The sequence below is a fragment of the Muntiacus reevesi genome, chromosome 18, assembly GCF_963930625.1.
Source record: "Muntiacus reevesi chromosome 18, mMunRee1.1, whole genome shotgun sequence".
Taxonomy (NCBI): Eukaryota; Metazoa; Chordata; class Mammalia; order Artiodactyla; family Cervidae; genus Muntiacus; species Muntiacus reevesi.
Window position 1 is genome coordinate 46,438,969 of NC_089266.1, and position 19,347 is coordinate 46,458,315.

The following is a 19,347-nucleotide window of genomic DNA, read 5'->3' on the forward strand; positions in this document are numbered from 1 at the left end:
AGTAAACAAATGGTGGTCGTATTAATGTGCTGTGGTTATTAAAAATGACAGCCCTGTACACTAAGTGGATACAGAACAAACCTTCATGTAAAATACCGTTAAGTGGAAAAAGGAGATGTCTTCTCAGGCTGGCTACAACCAGGCAAAACAAGTGTGTGTGTTAACAGAGGCTGGAGAAGATGGGGAGAGATAAAAGTGGCTTATTGTTCACCCGGGGTGGGTTCTTTTCCCCTGAGTTGTTCAGCGTCAAAATTTTTCGTAAAGATTTCTAAGCTATCCAGTAGCAATGGAGGAGAATTAACTATGGGAGAACAATACTGCCTTCGAATCCACCTGAGTCCTAACTCCCACTGAGTTCTGCTTCCTTGCTGCCCTTCCCGCCACCCCCGCCCTGCAGACATGCATGCAAACCAGCATCTGCCTCCCTTTCAGAAGGATGGTTAACAAACTGCTTTGGAGACATGAGATGTCAGGAAGTTCTTCACTGTCCACACATCTCCTGGTGACTTTAGCAGAAGTGAAAATTGCCTCTGTGGAGGCACCTTGGCCATGAGTCCTAATAGAAATGGATCCAAAGGTGAGAGAAGTAGAGAAAAGCCCCAGAGAGATGAAGAGAAAGTGATGGGAAGGAGACAGTGACTATGAAGCTCCATGGGAGTGCTTTTGGGGGAAATCAGAAGCGTAGTTGGTTCCAGGCCCAGGAGGAATGAGGAAAATCCTTCCATGCAGAAGCTGGTATGCAGAGATAGGCAGCCCGAAGACCAGAGTAGGCATCACATTTGCAGCAGAACTGGGGGAGGGGGTGCGGAGGGGGGTGACGGGCCCTTGGCTGAGCTGAGTGAGAAACACAAAAGAGCAGGTGAAAATATAAGGGAAGCAGTGAAGGAGAGATAAATGCATCCCTTTCGTGGAGGAGGTCATGACAACCCACTCCAGTATTCTCACCTGGAGAATCCCATGGACAGAGGAGCCTGGAGGGCTATACAGGCCATGGGGTCACCAAGAGTCGGACACGACTGAAGCAACTTAGCAGCAACTTCCTTGCCCCTCAGCTCCCTCCCCCTCCTTAATCATTTCAAAACTCACAGCTGTGAGCCTGGGAGGATTGTAGCATCTGGAGGGCTTCTGGTTACATCACCACCTCCACCGCCATCACCTCCATGTCAAACTGATGAGGACCCCTGGCCTTAAGCCGAGGAGGAAATAATAGAGAGTAACTCCAAGAGCCAGTCCTTCAGGAGTAACCTTGAGTGGCCATGCTGGGATCTCCCTTTTACAGATGGAAAAACAGCCTCAAGGAGCCGAACTGACTCCCCTCTGATAAAGAATGGAGCCGCTTCTTGATCCCAAAGCCTGTATTTTCTGCCACATCACATATCAGGGAAGGAAAGAGCCCCATCAGGGATAAGCAGGAGACTTGGAAATTTGTGGTTTGTCCCATTTCTGCAGACCTTTGTGCCAGTTTAATTACGGCTAAATATGGCCAGAACAATCCAGAATTTCAGGACCAGAGACAGCAGGAATTGGATACATTGTAGGGAAATGGAAGTTTGGAAGGGGGGCTCTTTATGTGGCTGTCTGAATTTGCCTCTTCATGGTCACAATCTGGCTCAGCCTCATTCTTGGAAAGAGAGGAAGGCGCTCAGCACCAGCTGCGGTTGTAGGATCCTGCTGGGCTGCTTTGGGAGGAAGGGTATGGGTCTAAAACAAAGCACCCCTGTCTTGGGCAAGGCACTGAAGCTCACTGGGTTGACTCAGGCATATGCCACATAGTCAGGTCATGGGCCATTGGAAAGCCAAGTATGGGCTCTCCTCAGATGTGGCCAGCCCAGGAAGGCCCTCCCTTAAAGAGCTGAACTTAGTCAGTCAGATTCTCCTTGCAGAATTTGAGTTGGAAAATACACACAAAGTTTGTCAGGCCATGAGGCTGCCAGAGAGCAGCGGTGACTTAAAAGTTATGAGTAAGTAGAAACTGTGAGGCATTCAGATGTTGAGAAAAGAAGGAAGCTGTTGATAGCAGAAGCAGACCCAGAGACAAGTCTCCATATGGGACACAACTGAGCCACATTCATATACTCAGTAGAGGAACCAAGCAACACTTGATTCTGCTAGGGAAACAAGGAAGCCAGATCCCTGGGTCCTGAATTTTTCCCGGATCCAATGACTACTGAATCTTGAGCATCTCACAGGATTCCTTCCCACCACCCCTGCTATTGTAGCTTTACAAATATGTTCCATTTGTTGAGGAAACTCAAGTGAATGTCTCTGCTCCTTGCGGTCTGAATGTCTTAACTCAGAGCCCAGACCAGGGTTTAGATGCCCTTTAAAATTTTCCCATCCTGCACTTCCCATCACTGCCCTTTGGTCTGGCTCTTCCTGTAGACTAAGCTCCCTGAGATGCTGACCCGTGTACCATTTTATCCCTGGAATCTGACAGTATCAGGAAAAGAAAGAAGAAAGGAAGAAGGAAAGGAAAGAAAAGACAGAGGAAGGGAGAAAAGAAGGAAGGGAGGAAGGGAGAAAAGAAGGAAGAAAGGAAGGGTGACATGGGCAAATTTGTGTGGCTAGACAGCCTGCCCAGCTCATGGCACGCGCACTGTGGGCTGAAGCTGACCTCCATCCTCTCCAAGACAACTGCACCCAGAGCCACACCTAGCCATTCAAGCTGTGTTTCCCACAGAGGTACCACTGGTTGTTGGGGAAAGCAGTTCTTCATTGGTTGGGATGTCCCGTGTATTCAAAGACATTTATCACCCTAGGGCCCTCCTCATCAACACCGGGAGTAGCTCCCAGTCATTGAGAAAATCCAAAACATCCCATCTCTGGATGCCCTTTGGGTGCTGTCCCTGGTTCCTCTGATCACATCTTTCCCCCTCACAAAATCGTGCTTGGGTGCCACCGAGCACTTGTAACTGATGGCTAACATCCATAGGATACCTTCTCCGTGACAGGCATTTTTCTTTTCTTTTTATTGTTGGTGGCCCTGGGTGTCCGTTGCTGCAAGCGGGCTTTCTCTGGCTGCGGTAAACAGGGGCTACTCTTCATTGCAGTGCACGGGCTTCTCTTGTTGTGGAGCAGGGCCTCTAGGCTCACTGGCTTCAGTAATTGTGGTGCACACGCTTGGTTGCCCCTCGGCAAGTGAAATCTTCCCAGACCAAGGATTAAACCTGCGTCCCCTGCATTGACAGGTGGATTCTTAACCACAGGACCACCAGGGAAGTCCAACGGGCACCACTCTAAGCACTTTATCTGCATTCATTCATTTGCTACTCAGAGCAATTTTTATTGTAAGGTGACTCATGAGTTTACAGATGAGGACATTGAGGCTCACAGAAAGCTAAGCCCCATGCCCAGAGCACAGTCCCTAAGGGGCAGAGTCAGGATTCAAACCTGGATGAGTCTGACTCGAGCCTACACTCTTGACCACGACCCCAGATTCCAGGCTGTGCTTAGTCGCTGAGTCGTGTTCAATTCTTTGCAACCCCGTGGACTGCAGCCCTCCAGGCTTCTCTGTCCACGGGAATTCTCCAGGCAAGAATACTGGAGTGGGTTGCCCTGCCCTCCTCCAGGAGATCTTCCCCACCCAGGGATCGAACCCAGGTCTCCCGCATGACAGGTGGATTCTTTACCCTGTGAGCCACCTGGGAAACCCAGGCTCCAAGCTTGCAACCCACTCATGCTCCAGAGCTCATGCAAACCCACCCCACCCCAGCTGCCAGAGCTGGTGGGCCACTCACCGCCGCCACAGCGCACTCACATTTGTTGCTCTGTTGAAGCTCCTCCTGAAACGTCCTTCTCTCATTCACCACGAGTTAGGTGTTTCTCAGCCTCAGAGTTCCCACTTAAATAATGCTTTCTTCATGAGGCTTGCAAACTTCCCCCAGGCAGAATAAACCAGGCCATTCCCTTGTCTGCCAGTGGCCCCATAGACACGTCCCGGCGAAGCCCGCAATGCAGGCTGCCTTGGAGCCCAGCTGCTTTGTGGGTGTTTCTGCATGGCTGGGCCAGCTCTGAGCACCTGGAATCTGTCCCCAGCATGTGCTGGTGGCCCAGCCTTGTTCTCCCAGCCATCGCCAGCTGTCTCGCTGTATCACTCCACAGCTCCAGCTGGCCACGCTCTAAGCAGTCTCCCAATCTGCCATTTCTAGAGATAGCTTAGACCACCACTTTCCTCACTGGTGGCATCCAGGATCCCAGGACCACCACCAGGGTTGTGTCATTTAGCCTCAAGCCTTCCTGTCACCCAAGCTGGTGATGGGCAGCTAGGATCCAGGGTCATCACGCCTTCACTCTACCCTCCCCGTGGGCAGCCAGCCCTGTCCCCAGCATACATTTCCTTCAACACAAGGCTAATGCCCCTTCTCCCTCAAACTCCAATCTAGGTCCACTCCCAGCCATTAATAATAGCTGCACCATCGAGTAGTTCGTTACTCAGCAATTTGCAATCATTAATTAGTGGAAACTGCAGATTGGGGCCATGAAGGAGGATGGCATGATTAAGCTCGTTTGGAAATCAAGCTAATCGAGTGATGGAGAGGGACGGCTGTCTGGTCCGGAGAAGAGGCCTTCCTGTACTTGCTGAGCCAGCCTCTGGCCTTGGACCAGGTGTCAGATTTCTCCTGAGTGAAACAGGAAGAGGTGCCCGGAGATATTTCAGACTGTGAAACTGGAGAGCCTAGAAAGACACTCAGATAGATGTGAAAGACTAACATGGATACCATGACCATTGTTTAAACTGATATTTATTCCCAAGTTGCCCACTGCCCCCTTGAAACTCTATGGATCCTCTACCTCTCCTCTTAGCCCCAACCAACCTCTTTGAAGGATTAGAAACTCCTTGGGCACTATTCGCCTTTGGAAACTGACTTTGCAGACAGCATTTAAGGGAAAAGGGTTAAACAATCTTCCCCACCCCACCCCACCCCACTCTGGTGAAGGATGCTGAGTAGACATCTCTTCTCTCTCCCAAAGCTGAAAGAAAGATGCTGCTGCCCCCGCCCATATTTCTTCCCGAGGAGGCACAATTATCTCCTGCACTTCCTTTTCCAGCGAGCAACAAGATGACACACCCCTGATATATGAGCAGCCGGCGGGCGCCCTGTGCTGGATAAGGACGCATCTGAGAGCTGCTGCCCCTAAGTCATCCTTCCACCCCTTCATCTCTGGGGACAAATCTCAATGCAGAAGGCAAAATCCAAACAGTCTGGCAGATCCAGGGCAGGCTCCTGGTCCCTCCCCACCTCCCCCAGCTCCCAGTCCAGGACCCAAGGCCTAGAGTTCCTTCCCCAGCAGGTAGGATGATGACCCAGAGGTTTGCAGCCTCCACTTACTATAGCCCACCTCCTAGGTCTCCTCCCATTCCAGCACAGGGTGTCTCCTCTCTACGCCTGTGCCCAGGCTGTGTTACTAAATACCACTTAGTAACTTCATTATCTGGTCATTCAGCATGCATCAAGTGTCTACTGTTGGCACTACTAATAAAACACTGACTAGGATGAGATTAACAAGCTCCTGCCTGGTGTAACAAAGGAAGACTGTCTCACCGACAAGTAATTAAAATGTAGCGTGGTGGGCGCGATGGTAGAGAGAGAGCTCCAAAGGACCCCTGAAGCATGGGGTTGGGTCCCGGAAGATAAAGAGAAGTTCAGCAGGTGGATAAGTAGCTGGGAGAAGGTTGTTTGCAGCAGAGGAATTAGCACGTGCTGTGGTTCAGCCATAAAGAAAAGGCACACGTGGGGACTCGGAGCAGTCTGCAGTTGCTGGATTGTGAGGAATAGAGTAATAGTGAGATGCAGACCCTCAGGGTCCCCCTGTGCCAAGGGGCGTGCAGCACGGCCACTGGTGATTGTGAGCAAACACTTGCCCTGGCCTAAGTGAAGGACGGCTAGATGGGTGACAGAAGTGAGAGTGGTGGCAAGGGTTCAGGGGACCTTGGTCCACGCGAGAAGGGCTGAGGCTGGAACCAAGGCGGGGCAGTGAGCACGGTGAGGATCAGTGGACTCGAGACATCCAAGAAGGACAATATATCCCCTGAAATCCTACCCAGTCTTCACAGCCCAATTCAAATACCCCCCTCTGCATGCAATGTCTCTGAGTCCTCCACACCTACAATAACGGTCTCTTTGTCCTATCCGCACATCATGGACCTCTTTGTCAAATCAATAATCACATTCTGCCCTGAGTTAGAGGGATCTCACTCGCCCCAGCTCCCCCAAATACTGCCTGAAAGTAGGGACGATGTCTTATCTTCTCAGAGCCTGTGCATTGATTGTGGTTGTCAGGTCAAATCAAAGTGAAATACAGGGAGGCTGTAATTCTGGCACGTGGTCCACAGGTGGACAGGATGCCCCATGAGGGAGAAAACTCACTTCTCGCCCTGGGAATGCTCAGGCATAGACTGGCCTTCCATCCTTGGGGGTCCTGCAGTTGGGGCTCAAGCAGGATGTGAGGCCAGGAGGCACACCCTCAGAGTCCACATACTTTAGAGGGGCTACCCTCCCTTTCCCCAGAGAGGGAGAATCACTTACCCTGGGTTACACAGCAAGCCCACACAGGGTGCAGATGGGTACCTGGCCAGAGTCCCCCCCACAAAGTGGATGGACGCCGTGTTCAGGAGCTTGGAGTCCCTTTTCTGGAGGCAATATGATGCCTGTCCACTACCCTTTCCCTACCAAATCCCCAAGTAATGTGGCCTGAGCAGGAACTGTCTAGTGTGACATGGAAGTTTCCCTGGCTCCTAGATGTTAACCCTACCACCCCAGGGCTGGCATGAGGGGGGAAATCTGGAGAGAAAGAGACATGGCAGAGGTCAAAGTCCAGTGAACAGAATGGTTGCCAAAGAACTCAGATGCAATGACCCCTTCTTGGATTCAACGAGTATTTGTTGAGTGCCTACTGAATACTAGCCCCTGGGATTGGTCCCTATCTCTACCCACTCAGGCAGGCTACAACACCTCTGCTCTGACACTGAAAACCAAAACGAGAGTGAGGGAGAAACAAAATGCACTGAGGTTCTCTGATTATCTTCGGGCTTTGTACATCAGCTTCTCTCAAACTTCAGAGTGCATAACCAGTCACCTGGGATTTTGTTATAATCACATCCTGGTTCTTTAGGTCTGAGCTGAGGCCTGAGATTCTGCATTTCTAACAAGCTCCCAGGTGATGCCAGTGCTGCTGGTATGCAGGCCATGCTGTGCAAGGCTGAACCTCCTTTCCCTCCCACAAAAGGAAAAAAAAAAAAAACTAAGAGTGCTGGGAGCCCATTTTACAGATGAGGAAGCTGAGGCTCAAGGAGGTAAAGAACCAAAGAAGGGAGTCCTCACGCCCAGGAACTCTGGTGGGGAGGCAGAACACATACTCAGAGAAATCACAGGCTGGTGGAGGAAGATATGTCATTAAGAGGCAGCCCCAGGTCTGATGAGAGAGACAGAGTTTTATCCTGGGTATGCTGCCAGTAGGATGACAAGTATACAGCCTAACCCAGTGGGAGTCTCCCAGTCTTGTGGGGAGACAAGCCCTTGCCTTGGGAGCCCCAGTCTGTTTGTTAGGGCACAGACTCTGTTCTTCGGGAGCTTCCATCTGGCTCAGAGACCCAGGGAGAGGAGAAGGGAACGACCAGCTCCTGACTCATGCTCCAACACAAAGTTCTGCTGCCCGCATTGGAGAGGAAATGCAGTGGACAGAGGGATCATGGGGAGTCCCTTCCCAAGCCACTCTCAAAACCCAGCCTAGAGCTTCCCTGCTAGTCTAGGGGTTAGGAGTTTGCCTGCCAATGCAGGGGACACAGGTTCAATCCCTGATCCAGGAAGATCCCTCACGCCACAGAGCAGCTAAGCCGGTGTACCACATCTGCTGAGCCTGTGCTCTGGAGCCCACGAACCGCCACTCCTGAAGCCCTTGCACCTACAGCCCGTGCTCCACAATAAGAGAAGCCACCACAATGACACACCCTTGCAACGCAATGAAGAGCAGTCCCTGCTCATGGCAACTAGAGAAAACCCACATGCAGGAACAAAGAACCAGCACAGCCAAAAATAATAATAAAATTAATAAATAAATCTAAAAAAAAAACACACAAACACCCCAGCCTAGATGCATGGAGCTGTTACCCTGGAGGGTGGCCCCCAAGCCTGGGTGGGCCCGGCTATTGAACACTGTAAACATCACGCTTTCTTGCGGCCATTAGGCCCATAACAGCTCCCATCCATCCTCAACCTAGCCCTGCGACAGCGATCGCTGATGGCGCAATTAGGCGACAGAGAGTGGGCCGTAAATTGTGGGTGCGGCCGTGCTTCTGCCAGGCAAACTGAGGAGCGCCCGCCTGTGCTCCCGCATCCTGGGCTCCAGTGAGGAGGGGTGCTGGTCCTCAGGACCCCTGTCCCCACAGAGACTCCCTCAGAGGCTGCGGTCCTGTGCACCAGAAAGCCTTCTGCCTGTTAGGGCCCACAGGAAACCGGAAAGCTCTTTGAATTGCTCTACCCCGTGGGTATGTTTGTGCCAGAAAGCTCTGGGGTGCCTCCCCTGAGCTTTTTTAGGGCCAGCCACTAACAGCTGTCACACTGTGTCCCATGGACGGCCAGGTCCATGCCTCCTGAATGCATCTGTGTATAATTGGGTCTAGCACACCCTGGACACTCCCGGTTAGAGAGTGTACATTCTAGCCCCTGGTAAGGTTCATCCCCTGATTCCCTGGGCAAAGTGCCTGCTTTCTCTAGACCCAGTTACCCATCTATCAGATGAGGGGAGAGTTTGCAAACTGGAGGCCCACTGGCCCCACCGGTTTTTTTTTTTTTTAATGCTTCACAAGACCAGGGAGGGGGAGGCTTTAATTCAATTGTTTGGCAATTCTTATACAACAGGGCTTCCCTGTGACTTAGATGGTAAAGAACCTGCCTGTGATGGGGGAGACCTGATTTTGATCCCTGTGTCGGGATGATCCCCTGGAGTAGAGAATGGCAATCCACTCCAGTATTCTTTTTTTAAATTATTTTATTTATTATTTTTGGCTGTGCTGGGTCTTCGTTGCTACGAGGGTTTTTCTCTAGTTGCAGCGATCGGAGACTACTCTCTAGCTGCGGTGCATGGGCTTCTCCATGCAGTGCCTTCTCTTGCTGGGGAGCACCAGGTCTAGGGCATGAAGGCTTCAGTAGTTGCAGCACATGGGCTAGTAGTTACGGCTCCCAGGCTCTATGGCACCTCACTCTTCAGATCTCAGCTTCCACATCGCTTTCTCAGGAAGGACTGCCCCAAACTTAGAATCCAGATGAAATCTCCATGCAGGGCCACCTCCCAGCACCTCACCCCTTTCCCTTCATGGCACCAATTGTGCCTGTTATGATTTAGGCATTTGTGGGGTTATTAACTAACGTCTCCTTCCCCACTGGCATAGGAGCCCTAGGGGCAGGGTTCAGATGAGTTTTACTCACCTCTACATAGCCACCCTTTAGCACAAGGCTTGGTTACACAGTCATTGAATGAATAGATCACAGAGCCGCTTTTGTCTGCAGGAACTGAGCTAAAATATAGTCTCTTTCCTGCAGTAGGCTCATGACTGTGTTGGCTAGTTAAACTCCAGTTTAGCTGAAGTTAAAAGTAATCCAATCCTCCCCTTCTCAATTAAAAAAAAAAGTTGAGTGAAGATTCTGAAGCTAAAATCATCCAGAGATTGGGGCAGACCCAGGGCTGGAACTCAACTCCTCTGCTTCCCAATCCAGCCTCCTCTTCCCTCTGTGGTCTGTCATTTCATCTGCCTGTTAATGGCCACGCACACACCCACCCCCATTATCCCATCAGCCCTGCTCCACCATCTCTATTGCTCCATTTAACCCCCTAGGGTTTCTGTTTGCTGTGACTCTATCCCGTTGCTTTCCCGAAGACTGCTGTCTGGGCCTCCTTGCATCTCTGAGTGTGGATGAGCAGGAAGATTTAATGTGGCTGGTTTGGTATTTGTCTCTGCAAAGCAAACCCTTCCCCTGCTGGGAAACTCATCATCACCAAGCATCAAGCTCAAGCTGAGCTCCACTTAGCTGTTTGCAAATGGCGGTGGGGAGCAGGGGCATGTGGGTGTGTGAGTGAGAGGCTTGAAGCCCAGAGAGGGGGCCTGAGGCGGAGGGGGGGCTTGTGAGAACCCACAAAGGTAGGGCAACTGCAGGGAGGCAGCTGAGGTGTATATAGGCACGTGAGGATGGCCGGCTCGCTGCGGGCAATGCACCAAGGGTACAGGTCTGCCCTGTCCAAATCACGTCCCTAAATTCATCATCTTCTTTTTATGTATTCACCTGTTTTGGGCTGTGCTGGGTCTTTGTTGCTGTGCGTGGGCTTCTCGTGGCAGTGGCTTCTCTTGTTGCAGAGCTCTAGAACACAGGCTCAGTAATCATGGCGCACCGGCTTAGCCACCTGCAGCCTGTGGGATTGTCCCAGACCAGGGATCAAACCCGTGTCCTCTGCATTGGCAGGCGGATTCTTTACCACCAGACCACCTTTGACTCACAAGCAGACACATTGGTCATCACAGACTTGGTCATCACAGTTTCTGTCCTATATCCAGGCAACTTCGGGGAGTGGATCCGTTATCTCACCAGCTGTGAGTCCCAGGGAATTCACCTAATCCCTCTGGGGCTCACTCAACTCATCTTGACATGGGAACCTGTGAAGTTGCCCTTGGTATGTAACGTGATCACTCATAGACACACCCAGTGAAGGGCTCACACATCACTGGGCCCGTGAGCAGCGTGCCCTCCTCTCTGTAACATGTGTCCATACTCCCTACCTTGACTTATACAACAGTGAGGCTCACCCATCAAGACTGGCCCGTGACTACCAAGGAGGCCATGAAGGAGGTCAAAATGGGATGAGGTGGGTCGTGGCCACGCCAGCATTTCGGGTCCTCATCCAGCCTCACGCCGTCCCTCCTTGTTCCTTCCTGATGCCAATATTCTCTGAATCGCAGGTAGGGTAATTTATTCTGTGGTCTGAGTGTCTTCTGCTCATCCCCCTGCTGCTGTATCTTGTCTTAGTCCCCCTCCCCTCCACCCCACGAACAGAGAGACAAAATACCCACAGACGAAATGAAAAGGATGGAGAAAAAAAAAAGAAAAAGAAGAAGAGAACAGAAGAAGGGGACAAAATCCTGCCACTATCTCAGCCTCCCTAATTGAATGACTCTCCTACCTGACTCTCCCTGTCGGTTCCCATGTTCCTTCATTCCCTCTGACAGCCCTTAAAATCGTCCCCCCATCTCATCAAATCCCTCCCCTTTCCTCCCTGCTTGTTCTCTAAGCTGCAGATTACTTTTTCATAAAATTCAATTTCTAGCCATTCTCATTACTTACTCACTTAATGTGGCTGGCAGGGGGGAGGGGGAGCGGAGGGGGGTGGGGGCGGTGGTGTTCCGCGCAGCACTTATCCAGCCTGGTTACCCAGGCCCCTCGCTGAGGTGTATTAGAGTCTGACACGAGCAGATAATGGACTTCTGTCCCACGGAGGGAGCCAGCAGTGGCGTCTTTGGAGATTGCAGCATCGCATCGGAGGGTGGCCAGGCTCACAATTGTCTCCAGTGACTCTTCTCCTGCTGGGAAGAGTCTACTGGGAGAGCCATTTGTTCAACAAATATTTGCTGAGAGACTTTTATAGACAAGGCACTCTATTCGGTGTTGGAAGTGTAGCCATAACAAGAGAGGTCCCTTACCTGGACCTGGTGGTCAGGGAAAATTGGGGAGGAAATGAAAAATCTGAATGGGAATTAACAAGCTCAAAGGGGGAAATCAATATATCTTAGCTTGGCTTCCTCTCAAAACAGAGCCTGAAACAAGGTCCTGTGAGCAGGTATTATGCCTGGGAGATAATCTCAGGGAACTAGAGCAAGGGAGTAGGGGGTGTGAGGCGGGCAAAGAGAGAAAACCAATCAAGAGGAGATTATTGACCTAGTTATTTCTACAGAAAACTCAGGGCTGTCTGAATAACCATGCAGGATGAACCTCAGAACTATCCTTTTGAAGGAAGGAGGCTGGAGCATTCGCCTGACTCCCGTCCCCGTTGTTTGAGGGTGGTCCTCAGAGGGATTCATTTTCCTGCACTTCCCATGCTGCACATGGGTGGGCTGCACACACCTCTGGCTTTAGGGAAAGCCCTGAGTCAGAAAAGCAGAGACGCTCCTGTGTATGCTTGAGATAGGATGCTGGCAACAGGCTCAGATTTGTTCACGGGAGCTGCACTGAAATCAGGTCCGCTAAGGGGATGAGGCAGGGGCTACAGAAAGCGTTCGCTACAGTCCACCCCTTGTAGTGCTCAGATCTGCTCATTTTGCATTTAGTTGCTCAGTCATATCCGACTCTTTGCGACCCCATGGACTATTGCCCTCAAGGCTCCTGTGTCCCTGGAGATTCTCCAGGTAGGAATACTAGAGTGGGTTGCCGTGCCCTTCTCCAGGGGATCTTCCCCACCCAGGGATCAAGCCCAGGTCTCCCACGTTGCAGGCGGATTCTTTACCATCTGAGCCACCAGGGAAGCCCAGAGACCATTTGCACTTAGTCGCTCGGTCGTGTCCGACTCTTTGCGACCCCTTGGACCGTAGCCCAGCAGGCTCCTCTGTCCATGGGGATCCTCCGGGCAAGAACCCTGGAGTGGCTGAACTAAAGTTATTCAGGCAGGACAGTTAGTGGGTCAGGGTATGATACCAACTCCCACAACAGGTTCTGAGGCTACAACCGATATTCGTAGATTGTATCCTGTACTACTGATACTGCTTTTCCTTCCCCTTCCGTCAGTCCTTCCGCTGGCCTGGTTCGGTTGCCTTCTCCTCCGAAGGGTGAGCCCTTGCTTTTTACCTTCCTCGGGCAGCGTTGCTGCAGCTGCCCATTCAGTACCACCATCAGGCGTGGAAACTGCATGCCTGTCCCGGTGACTCCATGGGCTCCAGGCTGAGTCCTCCCTGCCCTCCACCGGGCAGCGGTAACCCCAGCTCTTTGCGAAAATCATGGTCAGTTACCCCCACCCTCTCTTGGCTCGCTATCCCACTGACATGAAGAACCCCACGTGACCAGGCTCGCTCACAGTGTCGTCCGGAGTGGGGTCCTGCAATATCTGCTGGTAGAACCAGAACCTTTCCTGCACCAAAGCCTGGAGTTGTGGCAACAGAAAGCACACATTCTCCACGAACGTCACTAGAAATGATGACTCTTGCTGCTGTTCTTGAGTCGCTCAGTCATGCCTGATTTTGTGTGACCCCATGAGCTGTAGCCCACCAGGATCCTCTGTCCACGGAATTTCCCAGGCAAGAATACTGGAGTGGGTTGCCATTTCCTTCTCCAGGGGATCTTCTCAACCCGAGGATAAAACTCTCACCTCCTGGAGCAGACAGATTCTTTACCACTGAGGCATGAGGGAAGCTCAGAAATGATGGCAAGTGGAACCAATTCTACTTCCACCCCTTGTTTTCCAGACACAGGTATCCTAACTTTGGGACACACAGCTCCATACTTTAGCTGTTGAGTCAATACATATACCATACCCTGGAGGGCAGTACCAGAACCCTACAAAGTGTCTTTCACAAACTGGCACCTCCCCTAAACCTTCAATAGACTATTCCAGTATTTAGTCAGACCAGCTGCTTCCGAACGGTGTGTATATAGTAGGACAAGTGCGTTACATATCTCATAACCCTGCTGACCCTTCACTATGAAATGAGTCTCCTAGTCTGAGATGATGTATTTGTGGGATCCCAAGCTGATAATTCGGGCGCAGTTTAACCCCTCAAATTGCAATACTAACAGAAGTTTTGCAAATAGGAACAATAAACCTAATGAGGAGGCCAAACGGATGAACTGAACAGGGATACAGTGGAGACCACAACCCTGCACATTTTTTTCTTTTTTTTATTATTGTTTATTTTTAATTGGAGGATAATTGCTTTACAGTGTTGTGTTAGGAATCAGCTGTAAGTATATATATATTCCCTCCTTCCTGAGCTTCCCCCCGACCACCTATTCATGACCCTCCAGGTCATGTTTTAGATCTTTGCATGTTTATTTGCTCAGTCGTGTCTGTCTCTGTGATCCCATGGACTATAGCCCACCACGCTCTTCTGTCCACAGAATTCTCCAGGAAAGAATACTAGAGTGGTTTGCCATTCCCTTTTCCAGGGTATCTTCCGTACCCAGGGATCAAACCTGAGTCTCCTGCATTGCAGGCTAATTCTTTACCATCTGAGCCACCAGGGAAGCCCCTTAGATCTTTGAGGGTGGCACTAATCTCTGCAATTCCACCTGCCTAGCTTCTGACTTTCTTGGTTACGGGAGTTGGGGGGCAAGGGGGGAGTTCCAGAAAGATTCCATCTGGCTCTCTTACCATAAAAACTCTTACATCATAGTGAGGGCACCAGCGTGAGTGTTCTGCCAATATCTAAGTACACCCATCCCTATAATGCACACAAGGGTAGAGAAATGTCTGAAAGAAAAGCCTATGAGCCAATTAGAGGTACTGTAAAGTGAACAGAGTCAGGACTCCATTTATCAGCTGGCTCTCACATGCCCCCAGTCTAAACTGGGAGACATTGAAAGTATTATAGGTTCCCTAGCATCAGTGATAGTTCAGACCTTGCATCCAATAGCCCTCAAAAGGTCTAGCTATTCCTCTTTCTTTGGTGAATGGTGATGGGTCCCTTTAGGAAAAGATTAAGGAAATATTTATTGTTTATGCTGTGGAGGCAATGCAAGCTCTTCCTCAAGAGGACTTGGTCTTTCCATCAGTTATGGGCTCTGGGTTTAAGAACTAGCTCAGAACTGGAAAGTGAGTGAAAAATCGTGATTTTCTATTGCAGAGGCTAATACCAGCCATCAGTTGTTGTTTTTTAATTTCTCCCCTTCATACAAGTCATAGAATCCCCTATTTGGCCACTACCTACCTCTATGTCCCTAGGAACAGCACAGTGTATTGTCAATCACCCAGTTCCCTGAGTTTTGAGGCACCCTAGTGGCCACTCTGATCTTGCTTCTCTCTATGATAATTATGTCCACCTGCAGACCTCAGCTAGTCCAGAACCTTCTTGCTCCCACTGACACAAGGGAACTCAGTTCCATGGCCACATCCGCTACTGTTAGCTCTAGCCTTCAGAGGATAGCCGTCTGCTCAGTGATGCTAGAAACCCCCTCACTCATACATTCCTGATGGATTTAATGGTGAATGTCCTCGGACTTCCCTGGTGATCCAGTGGTTAAGACTCCGTGCTTCCACTGCAGGGCACACAGGGTTGATTTCCGGTTGGGAAGCAAAGATCCTGCATGCCACACGGTGTGGCCAAAAATAAAAATTATTGTTTTAAAAATGGTGTGTCCTATTGGCCCTCCCAGGGCACATGGATTTAGGTGGTGGGTTTCTTGGTTTCATGTCATAAATCCATTCTAACACAGCCACGTCCCTGAGTCTTCTGACCCCATCCTCAGTGCTCTGCCAAGGCCATGCTGACATCCTCAAGGGGCCTTTGCAGTGGCAAGTTAGGACTGGCTCCAGGAGGCCTTGCCAGAACATTAAATCCTGAGTCATGGGAGAGTGTCCCCATGTCAATAAATCTGCTTCCAGCCTATATTCCACCCCACTCCAAGTCTTAACCCTCAAATTCCACTTCCATACAGATTTCCCAGTTTCTACTCTTCTGTATCAGCTAGATCCTCCTGCAACTCTTTCAGTGAATAAGCTATTTCCTCCCATAAGAGAAGTAATGTGTCTTCCCTTGAGCTAGGCTAAGATCCAACTTCAGTTATTGATCTGGGTGGAGGTGGAGAGTAGATCTTGAGGTTGGACAAGAGTCACCTTCCAAGCAGTTGCCTTTGGTCAAAAGGAGATGCAGATCCACTCCAATAAGGGGCAGGGAGCTGCGGCTATCAGTCAAGAAGGTTCAGGGCAAGCTGGGAGTTCCGTGTCCTAAGGCGCGTCACTGAATATCTTCGTCTCATCCTCAGGATCCCACTCCTCTTTCAGACCTGACTTGATCTGAGGAGACCTGCAGGGATTGCACACTCAGTCTCCTTTACAGTCCTGCTCCCTTATCATTAACTCCCAGGCCTGGGTTCTGGCACTGTCTGCCCTCTAACTTTGCCTCACCCAGTCCTTGGAGTGAGAATCTCGGGAATTCAGATCCTTCAGTACATCAGAGGTTATTACACCCCCACCAGGCACCTGCAGTGGTAAGGGATGTTCCAGAATCTTATGCAGAAGATGTATTCTCTAGGCTGCTTCTAGTATCAACTATCAGGCTTGGGATTCCCCTAAAAGCAGAACTTGAGACAAGGTATTAGGTACAGGTAGTTTACTTGGGGTGGGGGTGGGGGGGGCGGCTTCCCCAGTGGCTTAGCGGTAAAGAATCTGCCTGCAATGCAGGAGACACAGGTTCAATCCCTGGGTCAGGAAGATCCCCTGGAGGAGGGCACAGCAACCCACTCTGCTATTCTTTCCAGGAAAATCCCAAGGAAAGAGGAGCCTGGAGGACTACTGTCCATGGGGTAGCAAAGAGTCAGAGACGATTGAGTGACTGCACATGCATGCCGTTTATCTGCGAGATGATCCCTAGAAACCAGAGTAAGGAGTAGGGACAGTGAGACAAGAAGAAAAGAGGGAAAACAACAAAGGTACTTGTTTGAGCTAGTTTCAATGTAAACAATTGAGGTTCCATCCTACTGGGACCCTTCCATGGTATATAAGACCAGGCGGAATATACTTTAGAATTGTTTCTCTAGGCTTGAGGTGGGGCCTGAGTTCACTGACTCCCTTCTAGTGCCCCCACTGATGTAAACCGCCCTTCCTCTCCATTCCAGACTGTGCCCGTGTGCATGCTCAGTGATTTCCTTGGGTTCAGAGAGACCAGTATCTGAAAAACAGGAAGGGAATGCAGCCCATGTTTGAGATGGGGCAATAAAGGGATAATGGAAGAGTCTGACTTCCCTGGTGTCTCAGACAGTAAAGCGTCTGCCTACAATGCCGGAGACCCGGTTTCGATCCCTGGGTCGGGAAGATCCTCTGGAGAAGGAAGTGGCAACCCACTCCAGTATTCTTGCCTGGGAAATACCATGGAAAGAGAAGCCTGGCGGGCTACAGTCCATGGGGAAGCAAAGAGTCGGACACGACTGAGCGACTTCACTTCACTGGAACAGTCCAGGACAGCTACACTGAAACCAGCTGGGCTGAAGGGGTATGACATGAAATAAAAATAATAATAATAATAAGCATCTGCAACAAATAATGTTTCTGACAGCAGGAACAGCATGTGCAAAAGCCTGACAGAGAGAAAGATGTTTAGAGCACCAAGGATTTGAGGGGGAAGAACTTGAGACAGAAGGGATAATCTCTGATCCAGAAAGACTCTCACAGGCTGTGTTAAGATTTTGAAATTCATCCTGAGAGAATGTGAACACCATTTAAGGGTTTGAAGCAGGGGAATGAAATGACGATGAATTTATTGTAGATCTCTGTGGTAAAAGCCACTAATTGTTCCCAATACCACCACTCACCTTCCTCAGTGCCTCTGGTTTGTCAACAGGCATATGACTGGCGCCCAAGTCTCTCTTGCATCTGGGTGTGGCCACGTGACTCAGTTTTGGCCAATGGGATATGAGTAGAAATGGTGGGTATACTGTCCAGGAAGTGTCCTTAAAGGGAATGTCCTCCTCCTTGCTGGCTGGATTGCAGATGTAATAGCTGGAGCTGTGGCAGCCATTTTGGTCCATTAGGTGGCACCATGAAATCAGCAAAGCACTGAAATAAAAAGGAGCTTCAGTACCTGATAATGCATGGAGCAAAGGCACCGTGATCTAGCCCTGAACTGCTCACCTGAAGACTTTTCCATATAATTTGAGTCTCTCTTACTCACACTGTAAATTCTAACTGACATAGGGCTGTGGAGTGAATGCAGACACACCAGTTAGAAACTTATTGCAAGAATCAAGGCAAAGGATGGCTTGGCCTGGAGTGGCACAGTAGAAATGGAGAGAAGTGAATGAATTGGAGATATTTTTGAGGTTAAATCTATGGTTTGATGTCTGTGGGAGCATATATGGGGTAAGAGAAAAGGATAACTCTAGGTGATGCCCAGGTTACAGGCTTGAGCAAGGAGGTGGTGGTGGGGCCTAGATTGGGAGTGGAGATTAGGTGAGCAGATACTCCCTGATCCTAAGTGGGGACTGAGATACCTGGTACCAGGTCCCCAGAGGTACCTGTTCCCATGAAGGAGATCTTGAACCAGCTTCCAAAACAAGCTCAAGACTCACCTTTTCAGTAAACCTTCTCAGATCATCCCTGTATTCCCACCCTCAGGACCATTCAACTTGTCCCTTGCATTTGACATACCCAACATCCATTTTCAGTGTTTCATATGCAGCTCAGAGAATCTCATTGAGCACCAAGTCTATGTTCTGCATAGGATGAAGAAATGGTTTGGTTGGAAGCAGAGTAAACTCAGGTAAAAAGTGTTAGACAACAGGGATAGAAATAAAGCTGAAGTCTCCCCTCTCAGGTGATTCACAGGAAAGATGGTAGATTAGTAAAGTGAATACTCTCAGTTTCAAAGAATCCATCAGTGTTCGTGTGTTCTGGGTACATGATTTCCCCCAAAGAAAGTGCTTGTCCCTGCATGAAAGGTTAGAGAAATCATCACAGATAAGGGGGCATTGGGGCCAAGTTGTGACATTAAGATAAAGGCAGACATTCCTGGCAAAGATACTTGCTGTACAAAGACTTCTGAGAGTGAATCCGTTTCAGGATTTCACAGAATTGTTAAGCATTTGAGTATTCCTAGAATGTAAATTTTTCATGGTTTTTGGAAGAAGGAGGGATTGAGAACTCAAAATGCAGTTTGAGACTTCCCTGGTGGTCCAATGCTTAAGAATCCACATGCCAACCAGGGGACCCGGGTTCAATCCCTGGTCCAGGAAGATTCCACATGCTGCAGGGTGACGAAACCCACGCACCTCATCTACTGAGCCCTGGTGCCCTAGAGCCCATGCTCTGCAACAAAAGTCACCACAATGAGAAGCCCGAGCATCACAACTAGAGAGCAGCCCCCACTCACGGCAACTAGCGAAGGCCTTCAAGCAGCAAGCAAGACCTAGCACAGCCAAAAATAAACAAATAAATGTTTTTTAAAGTGCAATCAGGACCCATGTCAAAGGGAACTCTATGAACTATATTATGTGCTCTGGATGGTAGTTATGGCAACAGAGGGGGTGGAGATAAAGAATTTTAGGCAGGAGAGTGCTGAGATATATAGCAAAGCAGTCATCATAATTACAATAATTGCTAACATTCATTGAGAGCTTCCTATGTGTCAAGATGGGTGCTAGGCATCTTACCTAGACCACCTCA